We start from the raw sequence: 15,000 nt of genomic DNA, 5'->3' as shown, positions 1-15,000 counted from the left end.
AGAACCTGTGCCTCCTGTAGTGGAAGCGCAGAGTCCTAACCACTGGACCACCAGGGAATTCCCAGGACTTGCTTTTTTTTTTTTTTTTAAGAGCATGAATTATTATTTTATTGTACACTTTATAAAAAGTCCAAACACACACATACGCCCCCCCCCCCCATTAGGGAGGGGGTCACATCTTTCTTAATGTAGATCTGGCCACCTTCTAAATTAGGCCTTATTACTTGTTCTTATACCCTTAAGATGCTTCTCTCCCCTACTACAAAGATGGGTCTGAAAAGGGTGTATACAAAGATATGAGATTTTTCTTGCTCTTGTTATAGTACAAACAACTCAAGGTGATTAAAGAACCAGGAGAGTAAGAAAGGGAAAATTACCTAATGAAGAGATGTAATGTCTCTTACCTGTAACAAGTGGCTGACTTACCTGTTATAATCGGCACCTACCTTAAAGTAACCGGTTTGTAGGGGCATGGGTACATGGAACAGTGAGGCAGCATGTGCCAGGCCACTCCTTACACAGGCTCCAGAAGGCATGAGATTCCCGCACCCTTTCTTAATTACGAAAGACAAATTAGAGGAGAACCCAGTACTTAGGTTCTACCCACTCTGAGGTATTAAATGCATAAAGATTAGTTGTGTCCAAGTAGCATGCAGTAGAAATATTTTTAAACCAACATGGGTAAGTGTTAAGATCTTTAGAAATCAAAATATTTATTCACATAATTTTAAATTAAAGTCAAAGGCAATAAATCTTCCGTGGTAATGATCTGAGTGCAAGTGATGCTGGCTTTCTTCACATTCACATCCTTTGTTCAGTTGTTCTTGAACATGTCGATGCAACTCTGCAGGAGGGAGACGTTCTGGCATGCTTTATTTCCAGTTCAGACATTTCAATCAGATTCTTCCTAAATGCTGCCACTCTCTTTTGTTTGAAATTGATTAGCTCTTCTTTTGCAGATTCAGAAAGCTGTTCAAATTTCTGGCAGCATTCCTGCTGGTGTGCCTCAGCCAGCTTGACGTCTTTGCTTTTTAACCAGGCCTTATCCAGCACCTTGTTTGAATTCTCATAGTTGATGAGGGCTTCGGTGCGTCTGTATAAGAGATCCTTAGCAGCCTCTATGTTGAGCATGTAGTATCGGAGGAGTTCTGTCAGCTTTAAGTCTTCGTCTGAGGAGACTCGACTCTCTACTTTCCTAAGTTTTTCAGATAGCTCAGCCGCCTTCAGTAGGTACTTTTTGATGACCGTGGGCTCTTCTAAAGCCAGGCTATGCAAGCAGGCTGCGGTGTGGATGTAACTGTCTGCTACATTTTTATGAGTGCTGGTCATTCTGTCAGCCTTTGCAAAGGAACCCTTGATCCTATCATAATAGTTACTGAGGAAATGCTTCTCTTGTTCAGAGAAGTCATCTACCTCCATAACTCCTGAAAAAAGGACTTCATCAGTGCTTTCACCACACTTTTGAAAAAGTCACCAAACATCTCTTTGGTATTTTTCCGCCTAACGCTTAGATCTTGATCATATTCCAGGAAAATGTGAAAGTTGTGATCTTTACTGAGAACAGGGTAAGAGGAGAGCTGCTGAAGAGAGACTTCATGGGAAGACACAGTCTTCTTGAAGACCACGAGATACTCAGCTTCCAGCTCTTGCTTCATCTTGGCAAATTCTTCTTTGGTCATAAACCCTTCACCCTCTCCCAGTTTCTGCATCTTCTCTCAAGGGCCATTGAAGTCAGGCTTTGCAGGTGCGGGCGGAATAATAAGCCCAGCGTAGTCTGTAGTTTCAATAAGAGTGTCATGTAGCCACACAAAATCTTCATGTTGCCTTGTAACAGAAAACTCTGGGCTCTGAAACGTGGGCAGCGTGGTCTTGGTGTGCACTGTAAATTTGACTTTCTCTCTCTCACTGAGTGCATAAGGTATGTCAATCTGAAGCAAGGGATCAACATTCAGGTCCACTGATACAGATCTCAGCTTGCTGTGGTCCTCCTCCTGCTGCTGCAGCAACTTGGGAACTGTGGCCATGGCGACGCGGGCCTCGAGCTGAAGCCGCCGACTGCAGGCTGGCACGGGGACGCGGTGCCCCTGACACTCTCCCAGCGAGGCGCGTCTCAAGAAAGCCCGACTTGCATTCTTAAATCAGAATCCCAGGGCACGTTCCTTCCCTGTTGAAGTTAAACCAGCCCTGGTGGGTTTCAGTTAATGGTTGCAAATCTGTTTCTGTTAATGGTTGCAAATCTGGGCTTTGGACTTTCATACAATTGTTCCCCCCTGGGATTGCACTGCTATAGACTCCAAACTCACGTTAATTTTCGTCCTTGAATCAGAGCTCTAGTGGACCTGGAAAACCATCTAATCCAATGCCTCATCTTGCAGAAGAGGAAACTGAGACACAGAGAAGGGAAATAGTTTGTCCAAGATGAAGCTATCAGCTTATTCAAGAGTTAGGACTTCAATCCCAGTTTCTTCCTGTGGGTTCAGTCTCTTTATAAATGTGAGTATTTTCCAGGTGTTTTGGGAGGCTTGAAGCAGCTTTTGTTTCTCCAAGTGGTGAGAATTTTGAGGACTTTCTGAGGCAGAGGGAAATATGAGACCTTTCTGTAGCAACCGTTTGAAAAATCTTTTGAAGAAGAGTTGCTGTAAGCACCTGTTTAGGAATCCCCAAGTACCTGAAAGGTAAGCCTTAGAAACTCTCAGGTACGCATTCTCAAAGGACTACAACACATAATGCCTCGGGAGAAAGAAAGAATCATTTTAAAGGACACATTTCAGTATATGGGCTTTCATGTTGGGCTTGCCTTCCCAATTATATTCTTCTCAGAGGCACATGTTAAAATGAGACCATCCTCAGTATCCCATGGCTTGTGGAAAAAGAAGGCAAGGATGAGGGAAGCCAGCCTTAAACATTTTTTATCTATATAGGGCATTCTCTGTACACAGAAAATCCACATAAAGTTGGCAGAGTGGTAGAATAAAAGAATGTGGATTGAGAGTCTAACAGATACTGGTTCAAAGCCTGCCTCAGTTACTTACCTTTATAGACAATTTTCTTTCCATCTCTGTTTTCTTTTCATTTTTTAAAAATATTTATTTGACTATGCTGGGTCTTAGTTGCAGCACTCGGGATCTTTGTTGCCGTGTGCAGGATCTTCCTTGTGGCATATGGGATCTTTAGTTGCAGCATGTGGGATCTTCATTGTGGCATGTGGGATCTTTTAGTTGTGGCATGGGGGATCTTTAGTTGTGGCATACAGTATCTTTAGTTGCAGCATGCAAACTCTTAGTTGCAGCATGTGGGATCTATTTCCCTGACCAGGGATTGAACCCAGGCCCCCTGCATTGGGAGTGCAGAGTCTTAGCCACTGTACCACCAGGGAAGTCCCTAAGTCTCAGTTTTCTTAACTATAAAGTGGATAGAATAATATCTACCTTATTAGCTATGTAACCTTGGACAAGTTCTTTAACCTCTGTGTACGTCAATTATATTGTCTGTAAAATGAGGAAAATAGTAAAATGAAAAGCCCTACTTCATAGGTTTTATAATGATTAATAAATTATTATCTACAGCCATGCATGGCACATAATCAGCAGTTGGAAATTATTAGCTATCATTGTCATTGTTATTAATACTACCACCATACAGGGTTGTTGTGGTGATTAAATTAAATGAGACAGTGTATGTAAAGTTTTTTAAAGAGAACAGGCACTCAATAAAATGGTATTTATTTTTATTTATATGTAATTAATAACCACAGTAGTGTAAATAGTATTCACAGTAAATGAACCTGCTTACTTATGTTCTAGGTACAGGAGTATTGTTTTGTCATTTGTTTTATGTTTATTTCCTCCGTATTATTTGAGGATAATTCTTGGCTTTTCGAATTATAGATTCATCTTCTTTTGGTAATCTAAAAGCAATGATAATGATTAACATTTATTGAGCCCTTACTACATGCCAGACCCTGTTCTTTATGTACATTGTCTCAGAAGGATTCAGTAACTTGTTTATGTCTATATAGATAGCGAGTGATAGAACTGGGATTTGAACTCAGGCAGTCTGATTTCAGAGTCTTGCTTTCTTGACTTTTACTATTCTGCCTGCCTTAAAAAATGTTTACCAGGGGGCTTCCCTGGTGGCGCAGTGGTTGAGAATCTGCCTGCCAATGCAGGGGACACGGGTTCGAGCCCTGGTCTGGGAAGATCCCACATGCCACGGAGCGGCTGGGCCCGTGAGCCACAATTACTGAGCCTGTGCGTCTGGAGCCTGTGCTCCGCAACAAGAGAGGCCGCGATGGAGAGAGGCCCACGCACCGCGATGAAGAGTGGTCCCCACTTGCCGCAACTAGAGAAAGCCCTCGCACAGAAACGAAGACTCAACACAGTCCTAAATAAATAAATAAATAAATAAAAGAACGTGAATTTCTTTAAAAAAAAAAAAATGTTTACCATTGGGGGCTTCCATTTCTTAGCAGTAGAATTATAATATCCTAGAGCCAAAAGGTATTTAAGAATTTGTCATGGGTTTATAGTATACATCAGGCATAATAAAAATGTTCGCAACTTTTGACCTGACAGATCCACTTTTAGGAATCTATCCTAAGGAAATAATCCAAAACACAGTCAAAGTTTTATCACAGTGTCATTTGATCACAGTGTCATTTCTTATATAATGTAATGTAATATCATATCATATATCATATAATACTTTAAAGCGATCTAAACATCTAGCCTCAGAAATGATCAGTAAAATATTGTGTATCTACTTGATGAATGCAGCTCTTAGTAATTGTAAACAGTGATGCTGTTTGGAACTTTGTAAGAAAACAGATGCTGAATGTGAACTCATGAGAAGGTAAATAATAAGTATTTTCTTTTTCCTTCTTGTATACCAATTTTTAATTTCCTTGCTCTGGCAAGGTTAATAGGACAAAGGGATTCTCAATTCTGTTATATATTAGGATTTGAGAAATTTGGGTAATTTCTAAAGGTTGAATCTTCTCTAGCTGATAGAAATTCTCTAGGTTATCTTTTCTTTACTTAGCAAGTAGATCTGGCCCCATGCTAGACACTCAGGGAGAGTCAAGAGATGAAAAGGCCTGAATCTGCTGGTGAGGTGCTCACAGTTTTGTTAGGGACAGGCTGGCAGCCTGGAAGCAGAGTACTATGTGTAGAAATAGAGAAGGGGTGGGCAGCAGGAATAGATGACTTTGTGTGCAGGCACTGAGGGGCCCCAAGGACTGGAGGCACAATGTGAGTCAGGTCTGCTGAGAAAAGGCTTTTTAGGGGAGGTGAACCTTGAACTAGACCTTGAAGGAAATTATGGATCAAAACTGGTTGCTTTTTATGTGGTACATATATACAGTGGAATATTACTCAGCCATAAAAAGGAATGAAATTGGGTCATTTGTAGAGACGTGGATGGACCTAGAGAGTCTGATATAGAGTGAAGTTAAGTCAGAAAGTGAAAAACAAATATTGTATATTAACGCATATATGTGGAATCTAGAAAAATGGTATAGATGATCTTATTTGCAAAACAGAAATAGAGACACAGATGTAGAGAACAAACATATGGACACCAAGAGGGGGAAGGGGGCGGTGGGACGAATTGGGAGATTGGGATTGATATATATACACTATTGATACTATGTATAAAATAGATAACTAATGAGAACCTACTGTATAGCTCAGGGAACTCTACTCAGTGCTCTGTGGTGACCTAAATGGGAAGTAAATCCAAAAAAGAGGGGATATATAGCTGATTCACTTTGCTGTACAGTAGAAACTAATACAACATTGTAAAGCAACTATACTCCAATAAAAATTAAAAAAAAACAATAAAAACTAATTATAAAAAAAAACTGGTTGCTTTTCAGAACAGAAGACGAGCACCATGGGGCAAAGGCCCAGAGACTGCAGTGACCATATGTTGTGGACAAAATAAATGTCTGTTTTAATTGGAATGCAAGGGCCACCTTGGGAAGATCAAGGGGTGAGTTTAGCTTTCCTTTTTAAAAATACAAGATCATTTAAGCACACATAGTGGCTGATCATCTTGTTCTGGGCTTTCAATATCCCAGACTCAAGGATATTGAATTTTATTTTCAGTTATCTTTTTAAAAATAATTAATTAATTAATTAATTAATTAATTTTTGGCTGCGTTGGGTCTTTGTTGCTGCACACGGGCTTTCTCTAGATGCGGCGCGCAGGCTTCTCATTGCGGTGGCTTCTCTTGTTGCAGAGCATGGGCTCTAGGCATGAGGGCTTCAGTAGTTGTGGTGCACGGGCTCAGTAGTTGTGGCTCGCGGGCTCTAGAGCGCAGGCTCAGTAGTTGTGGTGCACAGAATTCGTTGCTCTGCAGCATGTGGAATCTTCCCGGACCAGGGCTCGAACCCGTGTCCCCTGCATTGGCAGGCAGACTCTCAGCCACTGCACCACCAGGGAAGCCCTCTTCAGTTTTTTTGCCCATTTAAAAAAATTGGGTTGTTTGTTCTCTTGTTATTGAATTTTGAGAGTTCTTTATATATTTTGGACAGAAAGTCTTATATCAGATATGTGCTTTGCAAATATTTTCTCCCAGTTTGACTTGTCTTTTCATTCTCTTACCAGTGCCTTTCAAGAACAGAAGTTTTAAATTTTGATGAAGTCTAGCTTATCAATTTGTTCTCTAAAGGAGCATGTTTTTGGTGTTGTATCTAAGAAATCTTTGTCTAACCCAAGTTCTTAATTGTTTCCCCTATGTTTTCTTCTATAAGTTTTATAACTTTAAGTTTTATATTTAGGTCTGTGATCAATTTGACTTTTTATATGGAATGAGGTATTGAATAACTGTTCTTTTTTTTGCATATGAATATCCAGTTGTTCCAGCCATTTGTTGAAAAATACTTTATGCACAATATAACTTTTCAGATTAGAAAAATCTGTGTTAACCAAGATCGTTCCATTTTACAGATAAGAAAACAGGCTTAGAGAAGTGACTTGCCCAAGGCCACATAGCCAATTAGAGTAGATATAGGCCTAAAACCCAAGTCTTCTGATTCCTAGTCCATTAGATTGTTTACTATGTTGTCTTTTTACTTTACCCTTTCAAGTATGCTATTCTTGAGTATTACCATTATGCCTACTTTTTAGAAGAGAGAACTGAGGCCTAAGGGAGGACTGTCACTTCAGAGTGAAGGCTCTCCCTTCCCAGACCCCATCCTCTTATTATTCTCCCCTCGCTCACTCTGCTTCTGCCTTCCTGCTGTTCCTTGAATCCACCAGACATACTCCTGCCTTAGGGCCCTTGCAACTTGTTCTACCCTCTCCCTAGACTCTCTTCCCTCAGCTGTCTGCATGTCTTACTTCCTTACTTCTTTCAGGTCTTTTCTCAAATGTCACCTCAGTGAAACCTTCCCAAACCACATGTTTAAAATTGCAAGCCCTTCCTGCAACATCCTGTGTCTCCCTTCCCTGCAGTATTCTGTAGTCAGGTTATGAAGCCAGGTCCCATGGGGTGACAAGAGATTTCTTGTCAGAGTGATACCAAGGCCATGGCTGAGTGAAGGTGGAAAGTTTCCTTCTATATGATGAGGGTTGAGGAAGGATGCTGAGAGCAGTGTGAAATTGTCTGCTTTTGTTCTCCTATCATCTTTAGGAAGTTAGATTCCTCCATAGATTTTTTTTTTTTTCCTCCATAGATTTTTAACCCGACTCTCTGATCTGTGGGCTGGTTCCGACTCAGGTAAATTTATAGAAGAGTGACCTCCTCCGGGCTTATGTAGGTGTCAGAAATTTTAATATTTCTACTATTTTCAGTCCCTACTTGTGCCAGGCACCATGCATATATTATCTTGAATCCTCACAGCAGTCCTATAAGACAGGAATTATTCTCTGTCTTATGTATTATATTTAACTCTAGGGTCAGAGATGTTAAAGAAGCTTGCCTCATTTCACACAGCTGGTAAGTGGTAGGGTCAGGATTCAAACCCAGGGCTGGATGGCTCAAAACTTGAGCTTTTTCCACTATACTTTGATAATGTATTTCCACTTTCCTTTCCATCCCTCCTGACCTGGGAACAATATCATCAGTTAACTTCTGAAACATGGGGGTGAATATTCCAATGTGATCTCTATATCTCTTCCAGAAAGGAAGGCAGCAGGAGTCCCTTTCTATGGATGGCAGAACTGAGGCACAGAGGGGTTAACTGACATGCTCAGGGCTACAAAATAAGTCCTTGGAGGAGCTGGGATAAGAGTCCCAGGACTCCTGGCTTCCAGGGGCATTATTTGACAGTCCATGTCCTACCAACATCAGAGACAATTTTATTGTAGGTCTGAATGAATGAGCAAGTAGCTGCTCCTTGTGGCCTCTCAGGAGGATGAGTGAACATCTGATATCTGTGAGCTGTTTCCCACCAGTTGCTCTGTGAAGGAATTGAAGTCCCTCCACACAATACTGTAGGTTTAGGTTCCACTGAATCATTGACTTATGAGCCATATCCCAGACTCATTCTAACAAGCTAGATATCCAACATTTTTATTAGGCTCCAAAATTAGATTTAACATCTGTTTCTGAGAGCTCCTGGCTCTTCCAGAAGCAGCTGAAATCCTGGTTTTGTACTTTCTTTCTCAATTCCCTGGAATCAGAGAGAGAGAGAGAGTATTTTTTAGAAGACATATGAGTATGGAGGGGCTTTGCCTGAAAACTTGCATGAAATGTTCCATGGCTATGGCAGGCATGATTAGCTTGTACCTGTCTCTCTCTAGGAGCCTGTGATGCTACTGCTGAAGTTCCTCATCAGTTTGATATGCTGAGAGCATGCTTATTCTGTGTAGTAAGGTGCATGGGCACCATTCAGACACCCATTCCCCTGGAAAATTTTCATCTGAACACTGGCAGGGCCTAATGGTATAGGAGACAGAGCTGCTGGTCAGTGCCAGTCAGGAATGCCAGGCTTCAGCTACAGCTTTGCAAATTTTCCAATCTGTATAGTCTTTTTGTCGGTGATCATGTACCCTCTCTCCCTCTCAGTTTCTTGGGGGAGCTGGGGAATTAGATTCTGATGAAAAGGCATAGTCCCACTCTGCCTCTTTCTAAACTCTTAACCATGTTGTAATTGTCTGGCTTACAGTGCATTCCTCAAGAATAGGGACCCAGGGCTTCCCTGATGGCTCAGTGGTTAAGAATCCACTTGCCAATGCAGGGGACACGGGTTCGAGCCCTGACCTGGGAAGATCCCACATGCCGTGGAGCAGTTAAGCCCGTGCACCACAACTACTGAGCCTGTGCTCTAGAGCCCATGAACCACAACTGCTGAGCCCTTGTGCCACAACTACTGAAGCCCATGCGCCTAGAGCCCGTGCTCTGCAACAAGAGAAGCCACTGCAATGAGAAGCCTGCAGACCGCAACAAAGATTAGCCCCAGCCCACTGCAACTAGAGAAAGCCCGTGTGCAGCAATGAAGACCCCATGCAGCCAAAAATAAATAAATAAATAAATTTATAATAAAAAAAAAAAGTTTTTACCTTTTCTCACCCATTTGAAAAAATTATACAAATAATGTATGTTCCTAGTAGAATATTAGAAAATACAGATAAGCAAATAGGCCAAAAGAAAGAGAGAGGGGGACTTACCCTGGTGACACAGTGGTTAAGAATCCGCCTGCCAATGCAGGGGACATGGGTTCCAGCCCTGTCTGGGAAGATCCCACATGCCGTGGAGCAACTAAGCCCGTGCGCCACAACTACTGAGCCCACGTGCCTAGAGCCCACGAGCCACAGCAAGAGAAGCCACCATAGTGAGAAGCCCGTGCACCGCACCGCAATGAAGAGTAGCCCCCACTTGCCACAACTAGAGAAAGCCCGAGCACAGCAACGAAGACCCAACGCAGCCTGAATAAATAAATTTATTTAAAAAAAAAAGAAAGAAAGAGAGAGGAAGGGAGGTTAGAAGGCAAGATGGAACAAGGAAGAAAGAAGTAAATATAGGTCACGCAAAAGTCCTATCAGCCGGGGATAAACATGCACACCCATATACACATTAAAATATTTGTCTTTGTTTTTGAATTGAGAAACTTTGCAGGGAATAGAAAGGTGTAAAACTTGAATCCTCAGGATACAATTGTCTGGTGACAGTGTCTAGAAGTCAGGGACTCCTACTGCTGTAAAAAAGCAGAGGGCATCTTCTGGGATCCTGGGATGAGGAAGACTGCCTCCAAATCAGTAACACAGTAACTGTTGCTTTTGGGTGGAGAAGAAGAATTTGGCTCACTGAAAAAGACAAAGTTCTGCCCTGCCTTGGCCTTTTATAGAGAGTCTGATTTTTCTTCTAGTAGAGTCATAATGAGTCCCAATCTCCTAGAGGCTGGTTGCCCTGGAAGACTGGCCTTTCATTTCTAAAAGCTGTTTGCTCGAAGAACTTTGCCAACTTCGTTAAGTGGAAGTTAGTAGGGCATTTTCTTCCACTCTCAGGACCTGCCCAGTTAGCTGACTTTTACTGGCACAACTTGTATCTGCAAATAACATGTGAGCCATAAAAATCCACCTTACCCTTGAGGTTCCCCTAGAACCAAGGTGTTTCTGTTTGTTCTCTGGCTCATGCAGATTTCCTGAGCCTTGGCTCTTATATTTCAGATAGAAGTTTGACATTCTGTTTCTTTAAGTACTGAGTTCAGGGAGTACAGGCCCCACTTACTATTCAGATCCACACACCACTTCCAAGCAAAGATTTGTTATCGCTAGATTTATTCTACATCTACAGTTTGCAAATATTGATTGAACTCCAACTTTGTGCCAGATGCTATGCTTGGCGCTGGAACCACTGCAGTGAATAAGACCCAGGCTCTGCCTTCAAGGAGTTCATGTCTTGTGGATGTAAACAGGCCTTCATCGTTATGCATGGTAGCTATCTATACACGGGGTACTACGAGAGCAGGGGGATCGTAACAGCCCTGGGAGATTAGAGAAGATTTTTTTTTTTTTTTAAGTTTGCAAATTCTTTATATTTCCAGCTGTTGAGACAATATTTTTGAGAGTTGAGGTTACCTCTAGCGGCGAAACCAGAGCCAGCTATTAAGCAGCCAGAAGGCTACAGTAATTGAATACATGACCATTTCTCTTTTAGCACGTTCTTTGTTCTCCTCTTCCAGAAGTTGTAGACGTCTATTTAGTTTGATTATCTGTCGTCTTAATGAAGCTGCATCTACAACAGTCATGTCATCTGAGGTTCCTTCAATCGTTGTATCTATATTTGAAATGCCCTACCTGGCGTTGTCACGATGAGGGTTAGAGGTGGCGGCAGCAGACCCACCACGCAACACAGGTATGGAGTCAGTCCTGACCAGCTGTCCATTTTGGCGAACAGCATTTTCACTCATAGAGCGCTCTCTTTTTAGCCTGCCAACTGCACGGATTTCTTCATTTTGAGGGGTTGGAGGAGGTTTTTCTAAATCCAGAAAATCTAGTGGTCTTTCACTTAGCGTAAGTACACGAGGTGGTGTTTTTAGTGCCAGAGGTTTGAAGGGAGTTGACTGTATAAGGTCAAGACCTGCTGGTCTTGAAAATGGAATGTCTTCATTATTTCCTGCTACAACAATTCTCTCTGGAACCTGCATAATCACACTAGCATTTGAAACTCCTTCTTGGAATCCTTGTTCCAGGTCAACATTTGGTGGTGCTACCTTTAATTTTTCCGGGACCCTCATTTGCTGACTAATACCTTCGGTGTATTCCATTTCATATTGAATTCGACTAATTTCCGCCATCTCAGCAACACTGGGAGAAGGAAATGCTGCCCCACTCACTCTTCCTAGTGATGTGTCATTGCTTGTTCTTTTACTCATTTTTAATACAGTAAATACATGTTTATAATAGCTATTAGAATACTGCCTCCCTGTAGTTCAGTTTACTTTACACAACAATTCCCCTACAGATCTGAATTTTTTTGGAGTTGTACAAAACAACACGGAAACTGCTTTTCCAGAAATGTGTACCAACTACTGCTTGCTTTTTGGCATTATCTGTTTCTGTGCTTCATATTAAATCCTTTAACTTGCTTCAATATGCATGTGCTGGATTTGGAGCCACTTTTGTCCCCCTGGGCCTGCTGAAAGTCCCTGGCAAGGACTGCCGCTCGCCGGCTCCTGGGGCGCTCGGGTGGGCGCTGTCAGAGGCCGTTGGCCAAGCGCACAGAGGCGCCCGGGCAAATCACCGGCCAGAGAGGCCCGCAGCGGGCGGGGAAAGACCTAGAGAAGATTTTTGAGAAACGTTTAAGCCGAGTCCCAAAGCACTCGGGTTTTGGTAGTTTATTGACATTACTATAATCTGTGTAATTAGGCTTATGTCTTTATACTCTCATTGGATAATTAATAAAACATAGGTTTGAGAACATTCAGGCATTCAATAATTTGTGGGTAATGACTGCCTAGCTTGTATTTTAAGAAATAACTTTTAAAATCTGTATTAAATGCTTTTCCTTGCCTAGTCCTATCTTAAATACTCTGAGTGGGTAGTGTGGGGCTGGTATAGAAGGAATAAAAGATGTAGGTTAACGTCTCTGAAAGTTCACAGTCTAGTTGAGAAGAACAGATTTCTCTACCTAAAATAGAGGATCACAGGAAACAGTCGGTGACCAGATGGAAGATGGATGTGTTCCTGTCACTGGCATCACACATCCTTTCACTTCTTCCGCAGGGCAAATACTATCCCAGCATCGACAAGGAGTTTGATTTGGACACAGTAACAGGGGAAACAGACATGCCTTGCCTTCCTTAACCCCCTGGAAACACTCGTCATCTCATTTCTCCAGTTTACTGCATGAGCACATTTATTGCCTAGGTGACTTCAGGGAGGATTTTAGGAATTCCTGGGCTTATCAGTGTTAAATACTCCTCCTTGACCCCTCTTCTAGAATACTTCCTCTTTTCTTCCCCAGTATATTCTCACTTATGGGTATAAAGAAAAAGTGAGTCCTCCTTTGATACCAACTCTGCCTTCATTTACTCTTAACTTTCCTTTTGGCAGCTTTCAACCTAGCCAGAAGGAAAGCCTTCAAAACCAAGACATTGAATTACCCCTCTGGTGTATTGTAAACTCTTTAAAGCCTCAACTAGACTGTAAACTCTTAAAGCTGTGTCATACTTATTCTGAACCTAATACACTGCTAAAGAAGACATAGTGAGGACTTAATACATTTATCTTGATTTATTATTCTACAAAAAACAAAGTTTACAGGAAGAGAGGTTGACTTTTTTACTGGGCTGACGAATTATATACTCTTCCTCCTTAGCACAGAGTGAGGAACAGTTTCTTTAAATTGAAGCCTCTGTAAATCAACTATACTCCAATATAAAATAAAAGTTAAATTAAAAAAGTAAAATATGGGACTTCCCTGGTGGTCCAGTGGTTAAGACTCCGCCTTCCAATGCAGGGGGCGTGGGTTTGATCCCTGGTCGGGGAACTGAGATCCCACGTGCCCTGTGGTGCAGCCAAAAAATTAAAAATAAATAAATAAATAAACAAATAAAGTAATGACTGTTTATTTATTATTTTGAAGCTAAAGTGGGTTTTATTGTTGCTTGTTTTTAAAGTTTTTATTGGCGTATAGTTGCTTTACAATGTTGTGTTGGTTTCTACTGTACAGTAAAGTGAATCAGCTGTACGTATACATATATCCCCTCTTTTTTGGGATGGGATTTTCTTCCTATTTAGGTCACCAAAAAAGCATTGAGTAGAGTTCTCTGTGCTATAGGTAGGTTCTCATTAGTTATCTGTTTTATACATAGTATCAATAGCGTATATATGTCAATTCCAATTTCCCAATTCAAGTAATGACAATTTTTAAAAAAAGAAATACTAAAAGCAACAAAATGAAAAGGCAACCTACAGAATGGGAGAAAATATTCACACACACACAAAAATGAGGCCTCATGCTTGTTGCTCTGTCAAGTTATTTACACCTTTTTCAGAATATTACATTTCCATTGTAGAAAAATATGCACCATACGTATTTAAACCACATTTGGGTATTCGTTATGTTGGATCATTTATGTTGTTGATTCTCTGTTAGAAATTATCTGGGGGATCTTTAGAAACTGTCAGAGAGCAAACTGAGGGAACTCATTGCAGGATGTATTAGCATTTTCTCATTCAGCTCTGGTTCAGTAGGCAGACACGTACATCCCACTAATAGTCATCTTTTCTGGAAACTTTTAAAGATAAGAGAAATTACTCTTAATCCAAAATGATTTGAGGTCAGGAGACAGAGGAACAGATATTTGGAGCACTGGCTAGTGGGAACTGTGTTTGCATGGCTATCAGGCAAACATCGTCAAGTTCCAGTCTCAGATAGATCCCTAGCAGGGAGAATACAGGCCCACCTGGCAACTGGGGGAGAGGCAAGTGAGAAAATGAGGCCTTATTTCATTCACCAAGTGGTTCAGTAGTAGACCAATTGGTGTGCACCATCCACAAATGCTGCAGAAACAGTATGGTAGACTTTCCTGAAATCTTTCCTTGTTTACTCTCAAAAATGCATTTTACCTCCACTAGGTAAGTACGACGCTTGGTTTATATTCTCATTATACCTTCCTAAGTAGCTACTTATAGACCTGTGCTCTCCCATCTGTCAGAATGAAAATCCCAACAAATGGGACCTAATGAAACTTAAAAGCTTTTGCACAGCAAAGGAAACCATAAACAAGACCAAAAGACAACCCTCAGAATGGGAGAAAATATTTGCAAACGAAGCAACTGACAAAGGATTAATATCCAAAATTTACAAGCAGCTCATGTAGCTCAATAACAAAAAAACAAACAACCCAATCCAAAAATGGGCAGAAGACCTAAATAGACATTTCTCCAAAGAAAATATACAGATTGCCAACAAACACATGAAAAAATGCTCAACATCATTAATCATTAGAGAAATGCAAATCAAAACTACAATGAGACATCATCTCACACCGGTCAGAATGGCCATCATCAAAAAATCTAGAAACAATAAATGCTGGAGGGGGTGTG

At 41.3% G+C, this 15,000-nt stretch overlaps 2 pseudogenes; both read right to left on the bottom strand.

Moving 5' to 3' along the window:
• Positions 1–759: 759 nt before the first annotated feature.
• Positions 760–2,051, bottom strand: LOC137758420 (sorting nexin-5 pseudogene; annotated as a pseudogene).
• Positions 2,052–11,020: 8,969 nt separating this feature from the next.
• Positions 11,021–12,112, bottom strand: LOC137758406 (mitochondrial fission factor pseudogene; annotated as a pseudogene).
• Between the last annotated feature and the right edge of the window lie 2,888 nt (positions 12,113–15,000).

This window comes from Eschrichtius robustus, chromosome 2, assembly GCF_028021215.1.
Source record: "Eschrichtius robustus isolate mEscRob2 chromosome 2, mEscRob2.pri, whole genome shotgun sequence".
NCBI lineage: Eukaryota > Metazoa > Chordata > Mammalia > Artiodactyla > Eschrichtiidae > Eschrichtius > Eschrichtius robustus.
This window is presented reverse-complemented; position numbering and strand designations above follow the sequence as displayed.